Source organism: Struthio camelus, chromosome 10, assembly GCF_040807025.1.
Source record: "Struthio camelus isolate bStrCam1 chromosome 10, bStrCam1.hap1, whole genome shotgun sequence".
Classification (NCBI taxonomy): Eukaryota; Metazoa; Chordata; class Aves; order Struthioniformes; family Struthionidae; genus Struthio; species Struthio camelus.
The window spans coordinates 30,335,788-30,346,880 of record NC_090951.1 but is presented as its reverse complement, the minus strand read 5'-3'; the positions used below and the strand labels follow the sequence as shown (position 1 = coordinate 30,346,880).

At 52.9% G+C, this 11,093-nt stretch overlaps 1 long non-coding RNA gene across 4 annotated transcripts; it reads right to left on the bottom strand.

Moving 5' to 3' along the window:
* Nucleotides 1-6,497: 6,497 nt before the first annotated feature.
* LOC104138454 (uncharacterized) lies at nucleotides 6,498-11,091 on the bottom strand. Of its 4 annotated transcripts, XR_011143178.1 has the most exons (5): nucleotides 10,894-11,091; nucleotides 9,735-9,868; nucleotides 8,549-8,618; nucleotides 7,342-7,427; nucleotides 6,530-6,820 (listed from the first exon to the last, which is right to left on the bottom strand). It is a non-coding gene; the product is annotated as an uncharacterized lncRNA (long non-coding RNA). The 4 variants fall into 4 exon arrangements; XR_011143179.1 differs by lacking the exon at nucleotides 8,549-8,618 and having other exon boundaries at nucleotides 6,498-6,820; nucleotides 10,894-11,014; XR_011143176.1 differs by having other exon boundaries at nucleotides 7,342-9,868; nucleotides 10,894-10,971.
* Nucleotides 11,092-11,093: the final 2 nt, after the last annotated feature.

Below are 11,093 nucleotides of genomic sequence, written 5' to 3'. Positions count from 1 at the left end.
AGGAAGCGGGAGGTTTTCAGTGCATCTTGGGAGTCAATTGTTCTGGTATGTTGGACTCAAAACAGCTGGTGCTCATGGTACTGGTTTGTATGTTACACTGCTGGTTGAGGGAGAAGTAACTGGAGTTTGGAAATTGCTGATTTGTGGCTGGAAGTCAAAAATTCTCTGTGTGTGTACTCACAGGGTTGTCTCTTCTCAGTGGGGGTGGATGGCAGTCTCTAAAGATGTGCTGAGGAGGGAGTAGCTCTTCTTTCCTTTCACCCTGGGATGCGAAGAGAAGTGCACGAGCTACGTTATCCATGTCCAGGCTGAGGAACCGTTCAACGGCAGTGTTTTTGTCACAGCAGAGAGCTGGCCCTCACTAGCCTTAGCTCTACTGCAGATGCTCCTTAAAACTTCAGCTAGTGTTTCCAGCCCTCTGACCTACCATCTATGCTACCTACAGCCTGCCTGGCCTGAATGCTTTGGGCTTCTCTTGTGCTCTTAAGCTGTGCCACCACCAGTGGCGTTTTGTGGTTTATACCTGAATTTCTGAACCACTTTTATATGGGTATTGAATTGTTCCCTTGTGAAAAGGCAGAAGTGGACATTTCTTATGGCTGTACTTGCTTATCCAAGTTGCTATGGGGAACTCGCACGTTTTCCAGCTCTTGTGTGTTGGTGTTCCTGACTTCTGGAGAGCCAAGGCAGAAGAGGTTAGGGGGAGGAAGTTGGGTTTGTTGTAGGAAATTTGATAGAGGTGTGGAAATGAGCGCTGGACAATTTCCAAACCTGATGAGGGGTTTCAAGGCAGTATGTAGGGAAGTACCAGGTCTGTTCTTCTGAAGTACTACCAGAAATGCTTTCTTGATGCTCTTAATGGCATGCTCTTCCCAGCATGTGGTTCGAAATGGGTAAATGCCTTGGTTGCAGTGACTAGAGTGGCAGGAACAACCTGCCAGGAATGTCCCTGCATCCAGTTGAGGGTTATGATAAGCTGTGACAAGTTCATCCCACAAAGAAATGAGATGGCTGAACTGATGCAGCTGTGTACATAAGGAAGGTGTCTGCTGCGACAGCAGCTCCCTCTTCTATTCCAACCATGGCACGTACACTTGGTTGCAGTTCGATTCAGTTCCTCTTTGCGCCCATCAGTCCTTTCAGCCCTCAAAACAGGAAACACTGCTTTCCCCTGGATGTTAGCAAAGTATTTTCCTGCATGTAAGGACAGCGGGCAGCTAGAGTCAGTATCTCGTCCTTTCGAAGGAAGGAGGCTGGGGCACGTTCCTGAACATGCTTCTTTGTGTACTTTCTCCTGCCTCTGGCTGCTACTGCTGCACTGAGTGGGAGTGTCCTCTGGTGCATGTGCTGGCCTTTCCGTCAAGTCTGCCTCTGAGATTCCTCGTGAACATGCCTTGGGTTTTTTGAGTGCCTTGTAAGAGAGGCTCAAAAACCAGAATCGGAGCAACTGAGGGGGGCAGAAGGGGAGAGCTTAAGAGCACTAAGCAACTTTTCTGGCTAGTCTGTGCCTGTATCAACAGTGTCTGTGCTGTCACAAGATGGGAGCCTTTAGCTGGGCTAAAAGGGGAGTTTCAGGCAATGGAGGGGGACTTAGCACAGGAGTTTGGGGAGGAGAAACTCCAAACTTGTGGCTGGCTAGCTGTGAAAGCGCTGCTCTGCTGGACTGCCCAGGATCGGCCCCCGCATGCAGAGAGGTGCGGCAGGGATGGCTGTGGCCCTGGCCGTTGTCTGTGCCTGACTGGGAGCAGGTTTGGGAGGGCATCGGGGCAGCATTCCATCCGTCGCCTTGGCTCGCCAGGCTGGAGGAGGAGAAGCTCTGCGATACGCGGACGCTGCCCCGCTCACCCTGTGACGCTCACTTCCCTACCATCTCTCCCCAGGTCTGATGCTGTTTCTCCCAATTTTCCATAAGCAGAACGAGAACCAAATCAAATGTCCTATCGGTGCGTAGAGCAATGGTGGGTAGACTGCGCAGCACAGGCAGGGCTGAGAGCAGGGCACAGCACCTGGCTCAATGGCACTCACCTGTTTATAATACAACCCTTCCTTCTGCCTGTAAAAGGTTCCTCTGCTTTTGAGTCCTTGGTGCTCTCTTCCTGCCCTAGAAAGCACGGGAATGCAAAGGGTCTGCAAAGCAGTTGTTGGTTAATTGTTTCTCCCTCTGTTCTCCTAGCTGTTGCCCCTGACCTCCGTGGACCACGGTCAACCAGCTGGCTCTGGCCTCTGCCAGGACTGGGGCGGGAGGGGACGTAGCATCATGATGGACAGGTCTATATTATAATTGAAAGAATTCTGTATTATTGAATAAAAGTTTTAAGAGGAAGAGGAATATTCAGTGGGGAGGGAGCCACGAGGCAGGGTGAGCTTTTCCCTGCCTGGGCTTGGCAAAAAAGCTGGAGGAACTAGTTATACAAAAACGCTGTGGGTAGAGGTGAAGGAGCCACTACCTGCCTTTGGGGACCCCTTTAGACCCCTCTGTGCTCTTCTGGAGGCCTTGATGCACCTGAGGTGCTTGAGCACCTGTCTGGGTGGCAGTCTGGATGCTAATGCTGGTACCTGCTTTTTCCCCACCCCATAGAGCTTGGATATGGCCCTGTCTGCGCCCCGGGAGCTCCTTCCTCCTCTCTCTCTTGGGCTGAGCCTCCTCTGAGACCTTCCTTCCCCCTAGCACCTTTCCCTGCAGAGCCCCATGCTCCTGCAGCTCCTGCTCACAGGCTTACCTGCTGCCTCAGGCCATCCCTCATCTCTGGCACAGCAAGCCAGGCATCTCCCCCTGCTCCTGGCAGCCCTCTGCCCTGCTGGCCACGATCCTGCTTTTGCACGGGGCAGCCTTGCTGACAGCTCTCAGGAGAGCCTGGTTGTAAGGCTGGTGGTTATCTGAGCAGGCTCTGGGCACGGGGCCGGCCAGGCAACCTTTGTTTTGACGTTAGCAGACCCAGGCACTTTGAAGCTCTGCTCTGAAATCCTCCACTGGGATTCTGTACCACTGTACTTGGTCGTTTCCCTTTGCCCCGTTCCTTCCCTGCCTGTGTGGTTTTTCCCCGGTTACTGAAGCTGCCTGGGGTAAGGCTACCTCTGAGATAAAGCTCTCAGCTGTACTAGTATGATTTTCGTTTCAGCAACCTGAAGGCTCACTAAATACCTCCCAAAACAGCACTTCCCTGTGACGTATGTTTACAACAGCCTTATGGAAGCGGTCCTGTGCATGTGTATATATGAGCTCGGTATTTGCTAGCTGTGTTTGTGCGTATGGGCCTGTGTATCTGAGCAGTGGTGCCATGTCCCACGCAGGCTCACTGGGAGGGGGAAGCAGGGGGATTGCAGAGGTCTTGCAGATGGAAGAGCAAGGAGTAGGGAGCAGGTCTCTGCACTACCATGACAGCCATCTGATCCTGGTGAGGACATGCAGGCACCACTGAGCCAGCAAAAAATGTAACAGTGAAATGCAGAGACCCAGCAGCAGTTCCCAGGGAGGGGAGCTGGGTAAGGCAAGCGGTGGGCTTGTGTCTAGACAGAACCACACGATGCTTTTCTGACCCCTATGCAGTGACTGAAATGGAAATGCAGGAGTGAGACCTCACACAAAGCCTGCAGGATTACACATGGAAATGCCAATACTGTCCCCATGTAATATCCCCATGTGCCCCATGGCACATGGAGATGTGCCAATCTGGGGGTCTGGTGTGCACTTATCTATCAGGTGGGTTTAAGCTACTGACGCTTTGAGGTAGGGCTTCATCTGTTGCAGAGGCAAGGTGTAAAGACAGTCTCTGTTACACCTACGGTACCTAAGAGCTGTGCTGATCTGACTTCTCTGGTGCTTAAATTCAGCCAAGGTTGCTTCTTGCCCTGCTTATACCAGCCTGGTGGTGAAAGCCTATCCCTGTGGACGGAGCCCAATGTGCTGGCCATCTGAGGTCCCTCACACACTGTGCAGAAGTGAGGCTAGCTCAGGCAGAACAGTGGTCCCTGCAGCATGTCTCCACCACCAAGTGCCACTGCCACCTCAGTCCTCCCTCTCCTAACATCCCCCGCTGCTGGGGTATGTCTTCCAGCCCCACCACACTGCCAGCCACAGCCTAGCTTCTCTCTTAAGGATGCTCTCAATGACTACTTGGTTTTTTATGGTTTAGTTTTTTACCAGTTGTTTGCCAGAAATAGGTCAGAAAACTCTGCTGATTTGCTGCCCTCAGTTTGTCCAGAGCCAGAGGGGGTTGATGCATTCTTCACCCTTGCTCCACCCTGACAGCCTTCCTGCATGTCCTCTGATCTCTCTGTGGCAGCGTGTCCTGCTTCCTTGGCTTCCTCTGCAGGACAATTCCAGCACACAGTGGCACAGCCTCTCTCTGCTGCACACTGAACTGTGAGGTCTCCTTTTCACTTTTGATCTCATGTAACAGCCTAACTTCCTCTGCCTCCTCCTGGTGTGAGTCTGCACTGCTACAAGCTCAGCCGGCATGTGCATCCCAAAGCCTTCCACAGCCTTTGCCCAGGTTCCCCTAGGCACCTAAAGCCACTTCTGCAGCATGCTCGCTCCACATACTCTGGATATGCATTTTCTTCCCAATTCCTTTTTTGGTTTCCTCGTTAAAGTGGCCCTTCATCCAGTCCCACTCTCAAAAGATAATTCAGGTCAGAAGAGACCACTAGAGTTGTCTGGACAAAGCCCTGCCCAAAGCATAGCTCATGCCAGAATCTCATGTCCCTTGTAGAAGTCATTTGCTTTGTCCTTGTTTTTGCCATGCATGACAGGCTTTGGGCTCACAGAGATACTTACTGAATTTGGTTCTGGTTTTACTGGACCAAGCATTGTTTTATCAGCAGCCCATTGGGCCATGCAGCACTAAGCAGTTTCTCTGCTCTCCAGTGATGGCTTAAGGTCAGGATCCAGGTTAGGCCACGAACCCAGAGCAAGTGCATCCACCTCCAAGGCAAGCACAGACTTGGTGATATTGGAGAGAGCTGCTACATTTACTCTCATAAACACCTCCAGCAATGTGAAACTTAGAAGAGCAATGTTTCAGGAGCTTCCTGAAGATCTCATTCCCCTGAAGGCATCAGATTGCTGGGAACTCTGAAGGGCAGGAAATGCTTTAGCAGACAGTTATTTTTGGAGTGGGGACCTCTGTTCAGTCAGTCCTCAGACCAGATTACTCTCTTAGGATGGACCTTTCCCTCTGCACAGTCCCCCAAATCCAATTCCTCGATACCTTTAGAGTGAGGATGGAAGGCATGCGACATACCTGTGCCTTCCCAGCAATCTCCAGGTAGATAACATCATTCTCCAGCAACTGATGGGGTTGAGCCATCCTGCCGAGCAACATCATGGGGCCTGGGCTTGCGGGGCGAGCCAACCACTTCTTGCCAAGTGAGCACACGGTGGCATCGATAGGACATCAGCGAGAGCCCCCTGGAGCCAGTGGCTGGCTCAGGTTTGCCTGCAGCTGGAGATCCAGGGCTGGGCCTGGTGGGAAATGACCACACTGCAGATCCAGACAGCTCTGTGTGCAACATGGGTTTTGGGACAGCTTTTCCAAGGTGCTGAAGGGAGATCACAGCTTGAGTCTCATTGACATATATCAATGACATATATCTCCCCAAGGCCTTTTTTTGAATTCTGAATTTTGAATATGTGTTAACATCCCATTAGGCTCCTCTGTTTCTTCCCTCTCCTTTAGCCCATACACGCCCTTAGACAAGAGGAGACACAACAAGTATTGTTTTTCTTTAAAATTCACTGAGAAATAAGGACAAACAAATTGAAACCACAACTTATTTCCCTGTACATCCCTTGCAGCAAAACATGGCATTAAAATGGTAAGTGGAGAGTGTGTGAATAAGCAGGCTGTTCAGGAACGGCAGCTGGATGTTTGTCCCAGGTGTCTCTTGCCATCTGATTAAGGGACTAAGTTGTTTAACTGTGCTGTATGAGGTGTACTCTAGCCAATCATTTCTAAATAATCACAGAATCACAGAATCACAGAATCGTTTAGGTTGGAAGGGACCTCTGGAGATCATCTCGTCCAACCTCCCTGCTCAAGCAGGGTCACCTAGAGCATATTGCCCAGGATCACATCCAGACGGGTTTTGAATATCTCCAGCGAAGGAGACTCCACCACCCCTCTGGGCAACCTGTTCCAATGCTCTGTCACCCTCACAGTGAAGTGCCTTGCTTTTGGTGGTTCCTCATGTTTGTGTGAGAACTGATAGCCTGAGAATGAGGATTAGTAAATGCAGGAGGAAGTGCTGCTAAACCGGAAGCTGCAAAGGAGCGCACATTTGGGGCAGTCGGAGCATTTGGGGGTCTGCGGGAAAGACGAGCACAACTAGCGAACAATGTCATGGCCATCGATGGGATTTGGACAGGGTGTTAGTTAACAACAAGAGGCTATACGGGGGCCTGGAGTTAAGTTGCAGGACTGTTACCTTGATGCAGGATGGTAATTTTTATGCTATTTAGTGTCTGTACATTGATGATAGAGGCTATATTTGTTATTACAGTAGGGATAAGTTTAATATTTTTTTATTTAAAAATATAGTTGCTAGCCAAAATTGTCCCTTTTAAGTCTCTTCGGATGTGCAAGGCCCCGTCTATACTTTAAAGCACTTTCACAGCAGCAAAGCTGTACATCAGCCCCCCCCCCCCCCCCCCCATGGCAAGGTACTACATCGTACCCCTGTTGACAGAAATAAAAAAAAAAAAGAGTTTATTGGTAGTTAAACAGTCAAAGACAAGGGTTATCGCTGGCATGATTATCTCAGAGCATAAAGATGGACCCATTCCAACAGATAACGCTTTCCTCTGGAGGCTAGGCCAAAGCTGAAAGCAATAACAATTAAAAAAGGAGTAAGTACACAGCATGAAAAATTAGGGTTGTACAGTGCTCAGTGCTGTTTCTTGCTCATGATAAGGACTGTTTCTGAAGATGAGCTGGATTTGGCTCGTGTACCTGGGGCACAGAGATTTCCTGGAAAATAAATGGTCCCTTGGCAGCCTGGCAGCATATGCAGCAGGTGCAGGGCTCTGTTCACCCACCACGTGCTCCTGTGTGAGAAGTTTTTGTGACTCTTGATTTCAGATTTCTCTTACCAGTACTGGTAAGAGGCAGAGCCACCGCTTTGGCTTGAGCAGCAGCAGTGGGTGGCTGGGTTGGGCTGGCTGAGGGCAGGGAGGGAGAGTCCCTGGCTCCTATGTGCAGCCACATCACATCATCTGTTTCCTATATTCATGGAAAGCCACTTTCATTTCTTGCATCTGCTACTACTTGAGGATGATTTTCCAGAGCCTCACTCCTCAGGCACCTGTATTTTTGGGCAAATACTTTCACGCTGGGGTTTTACCATTTGTCCTTGCATGCGCTGAGCTGGGTACCTCCACAGAAGTCAGTGGAGGCTGGATCTTGTCTAGTCCGGTCTGATCTGTGCTCCTGCAAAGAACAGGCAATATTTGCCCATCTCCCAGAAGAGTGTAGCAGGGCAATCTCCTCAACAGTACTCCTTGGTCTGGGGAGTTGGCACTGCTCTAGAAACACAAAAATGTCCCTTCCCACTAATCCAGAAATTCAATCCATCATGTGGGCACAAATCACCACATTTCAGCACAAATAAGCCAAGCAACTGGAGCCATTCCCCTTTCTCCCTTGGGAAGAGATCCTTGCACAGGGCTGGCGCTTCTCTGCATGGCTCAGAGCAAAAGCGACTGGCATTAAGCAGAAGCTGGAGTTATTGTACTGAAGGTGATGCTGCCGCTACGTTTGCGTGTTTTCCTGCCCCTTCCTCCTACTGTGTCTGGTCTGCCTCATGATGGGTATGTCTGGTATCAGTGAGTGCAGAATCTGGCCCATTTCCACCCTGAAATGGAATAATTCTGTCCTGAAATGCTCTCTAGGAAAATGCCACTGTAAAAACAAGTGTGACGCTGCAGTGGGATGATCTCCCACATCAGCTGGTGTGTAGGAGGCTTTTCTGGAAAACATGGGTTTTCGCAGACATTCCAACAGTTTCTGATCTAACGAGGCAGCAACCTCTGGCACCAGAGCATCCCTGTGAGTGCCACATCAGTGCTCTGGAGAAATGAAAAGCTTTGAGCATATGGCTGCAGCTCTGGGAGTCATTGTGTGACAGCAAAAATCTTCCCTTCCATCCCAACCAAAGGTGTTGGCATTCTCTTTGGCCATAGAGATATAGAAAATGACCTGGAAATGTCTTGGAAGGCCTGAGTCGGCAAATTCCTTGGGAGTAATGTGAGCTGCTTTCCGGTACTTACATTTTGCAGTAACGTTACACCCTGAACTCCGATTCCCATATGATGGGCTAATCTCTGAACAACTACATTTATCACTCACTTTTTAATGGAGCTTTTAGCATTAATAATCATGCTGGATTTCTAATTGGTATGTGTAACTGCTGATGTCCACAAGCTACTCAGAGCAGTGTCCAATGCCTGGATGGCCAAATGTCACCTACTGGGCATGACCACTGCCAGTAGTAACATGGGGCAGATTAAGCTTGGGAATTTGGGATGCAAGAGCTAGGCTAAGGGGAGTACCAAAGTGATGCACACGTTGTCCAGATGCTCCATTCTTTTATAACCAGCAAAGAGAGAGACTTAGGCCCCCCTAAGACAAAACACAGGAGAGCCAAAACTGTGAAATACGCAAAGGAAAACGTGCATTGTCAGAAAATCAAAAAGCCTCCTTCTGGCTGGTGGTTGCAAACTGTCGGGGGAGAATGGGGACATTTCAAAACTGTATCCATGTAAGTCAAGTGTTCATTAGATTTAATATTAGGCACTTCATTAGCTGCAATGGGCCAGCTATGGCTGTGTGGCCTCGAACAACCTTGGCTTCAGTAACAGACTTAGCTGAGTGAATGAGAAAAGGGGATGGAGATGCCATTCTTGTGACTGCCGTCTGGCAATGTTTTATAGATGGGTCAAAACCATGGTGCATAATAGGAGAGAGAAGTGAGCCCTGTCTCAGCCAGGATTTCACAGTGGTGACAACTTCTCTCCTAGCTGGCATCTGCTCAGGATGGCGTCCTGGTGCTGAGGCCACGCTGGACCTACCTGCCCTTACAACCTGCACCGCCAGGCAGCTCTCTCATTCGGCAGCACACAGAAGGGCTCAGACATGGACCAGCACCAGTGAGCAATCTGCCCAGCACAGCCTTCCTCCCCTGCATCGACTTCTGGCAACTACAGCCACGACAGCAGCCTATCAACGCACAGGTCTTTGGGCCCAGGCTCTGGGTTCCCCAGCTGGAAAGGCCCAAGAGGGAGCTGCCCCTGGGGCCAGTCTGACACTGGGTACTCGCAGAGGACTGTGCATCATGCGTGCAGTATGTCTTGTTGTGAGTCACATGCAACAAAGATTTCTCTGTCCTCGGGGCATCTTAAATGGTTATGAGGACTCTTACCAGCCACTGTCTCTTTTGCTCCCTCCCATGACAGGCGCTTTGATTCATTGCTGAAACAAGGGCTTTTTGGTATGCACTAACATTAGCAGGAGAAGAGGTCAGATGTGCCTGCTTTTCAAGGTCCCTCCTTAGCTATCCTGCTCTATGTTAATCAAACATATTCACATGAAGCACCAAGGATCAGCGTTTTCAGCTGATGCTTCAGAAATCAGTAGTAACACGCAGGTCCCAGAAAGCAGGGCTGAGACTGGGAAGAAGATTGGATAGGTGTAGGAAGAGAGAACAGGTGTCCTGTAGGGAACCCCAAATCTAGATACCTGGTAGGGTTGTGTCCTCTTGCTTTGTCCTCAGTTAATAGTGCACCCATCAGGCACATGGCCTGTCACACCATCATTGCCGAGTCTGCGTTTGGCGACTGGACCGAGTGGCTTCCTCGTGGCACTGGGCATTGCTGGGCACCCAGGGAAGGGAGGACACTAGCCTGAGGCACTGCAGGCATGAGGCCAGCTATGGGAGGCTTCATACACCTGCTGGCCTCTGCGCCGCGGGGCAGCCCTGTGCAGTCAGCAGAGCTCCTGCGGCCCAGCCCGTGCGCGGCTCCCGGCCGGCAGCAACCCTCAGGGCATCCCGGGAGAGCCGGGCCCTGTGTCCCAGGGGCCATGGAGGGAGAGCAAGCAGGGGATGAAGCGCTGGGCCTGCCCCAATCCCTGCAGCGCTCAACCCGGGCAGCAGCGCCGAGGACGCCTGCCCTGGGAGAGCAGTGAGGGGGCACCATAAGGGTATCCAGGCAGCCCCCTACCGCCGGCCCTCTCTCCTCCTGCCCCCCCCCCAACAGCCGGCCCTCTCTCCTCCTGCCCCCACACCGCCGGCCCTCTCTCCCCCTGCTCCCCCACCGCCGGCCCTCTCTCCTCTGCCCCCCCCACCGCCGGCCCTCTCTCCCCCTGCTCCCCCACAGCCGACCCTCTCTCCTCTGCCCCCCCCACCGCCGGCCCTCTCTCCCCCTGCTCCCCTACCGCCGGCCCTCTCTCCTCCTGCCCCCCCCCAACAGCCGGCCCTCTCTCCTCCGGCCCTCCCACGGCCGGCCCTCTCTCCTCCTGCCCCCCCCCCCAACAGCCGGCCCTCTCTCCTCCTGCCCCCCCACCGCCGGCCCTCTCTCCCCCTGCTCCCCCACCGCCGGCCCTCTCTCCCCCTGCTCCCCCACCGCCGGCCCTCTCTCCCCCTGCTCCCCCACCGCCGGCCCTCTCTCCTCTGCCCCCCCCACCGCCGGCCCTCTCTCCTCCTGCCCCCCCACCGCCGGCCCTCTCTCCTCCGGCCCTCCCACGGCCGGCCCTCTCTCCCCCTGCTCCCCCACGGCCGACCCTCTGTCCCCCTGACCCCCCACTGCCGGCCCTCTCTCCCTCGGCACCCCCACAGTCGACCCTCTCTCCCCTTGACCCCCCCCCCCCACCGCCGACCCGCTCTCCCCCCTCTCCTCACAGGCTACCGAGCTGCCTCCCCGCCGCCGGCCCCGCCCCTCGCGGGGCGGGGCGTCCCGCGCGGCGCCGTTGCCAGGGCAGCACGCGCACGCCGACAACGCGCGGCCCCTTTGCGGGCGGCCGGAAGTAGATCCGACACGGCGGGGGAGAAGGAGGGTGGAGAAGGCGGTGGCGCCGAAAGTAGTTCCCTAGTGACGGCGG